Genomic DNA, 1,275 nt, shown 5'->3' on the forward strand with positions numbered 1-1,275 from the left:
CTCCATGGCAACATGACTGTAAGTTCTAGCCATCAGAGTAGGTCCCAAAGTGATCAATTTTATCTACTTTATCTTTCTTAGGGAGAATATTTGGGTGAATATTAAGCTTGAAACATATGTGTCCTTTCTCTATAAGACTGAAGGCTAGCCTCTCTTGGATTTTTTTATCGCTATTTATGGCAGGAAAATAAATATGATAATACAAGCTCCTTTTTGTGGTCTGACTAACAAGGCATGGCAATATTTGATGTTTAAATCTGTAAAATGATACTTTGATGAGTTTTGGTCCAAACATATTCATCAACCCTTGGTGAAACTATAAATAATTATTAAAGAATGACAAATAACATTTATTTTATTATGTGTTTATGAGCCTCAGAATTTCTGAGAACTTTATATGAATGTATTCTTACCTAAACTTTACCGTTGACATATAAGAAAAATTATTAAGGCTGAAGAACTATCTACTTGTCCATAATGACATGGCCAGTAAGTGTATGAAGTCAAAATCTCAAGCCTTGCACTTTCATTCTGTCCCCCATGCTCTTGGCCACTGTACCATGTATTGGCCAAGAAACATGTATTGAGATTAAAATGCATGCAAGTCCTGATTTCACCTCAGAGATCTGAAGCAGCTGTGCTGGCAGAGCCATCACCGTGCTTCTGGCTAGAGATCTAGTCCACCTTTCCTTGGAAGAGGAAAAGAAAAAAATATAAGAAGAAACAGCTGGTTCAGAGTCCAAGTTCTTATTTCATGGATGTGGAATGCCCAAGTTACTACAAGATTACTACAGTTTTCAGCCATATTCAGACAGTGGTTCTTTGTGTGTGTTGCTCAACAGATTTGTGCCAGTTCACAGGAGGAAAAAGCCAGGCTCACAGAGGGCTGTTCATTTAGAAGAAAGCAACATTAATGCTCTATACAGCCTCCTGAATCTGTCTTTTCTCACAGAATGCCTTATCAAGCTTACTCACTCCCAAGATGATGTAATTACATTTAATTTTATAAAGTATACAACAAAGACCTCCTATTTGGGGGTCAGGTTTTTATTTATTTATATTTTTTAAGTTTTAATTATGAACCAAAAAATTGCATGCAACTCACTCCACAGTTTGTCCATTGGATATAAGAGTATTAGTATCCTTGGACCCAGCGTTGCAAAAGCTGTAAATACAGCTATTTAGGAGACTAGTGCTGAAAGATTACAAGTTCAAGACTAGCCTAGATCTTGCATAGAATGAGATTAAGGCTAGCCTAAATAACTTAGCATAAGC

At 36.2% G+C, this 1,275-nt stretch overlaps 1 pseudogene; it reads left to right on the top strand.

The window, feature by feature from the left end:
• The first annotated feature begins 754 nt into the window (after positions 1-754).
• On the top strand, positions 755-914 carry LOC143435567 (small ribosomal subunit protein eS27-like pseudogene; annotated as a pseudogene).
• Positions 915-1,275: the final 361 nt, after the last annotated feature.

The sequence above is a fragment of the Arvicanthis niloticus genome, chromosome X (genome assembly GCF_011762505.2).
Source record: "Arvicanthis niloticus isolate mArvNil1 chromosome X, mArvNil1.pat.X, whole genome shotgun sequence".
Lineage (NCBI taxonomy): Eukaryota > Metazoa > Chordata > Mammalia > Rodentia > Muridae > Arvicanthis > Arvicanthis niloticus.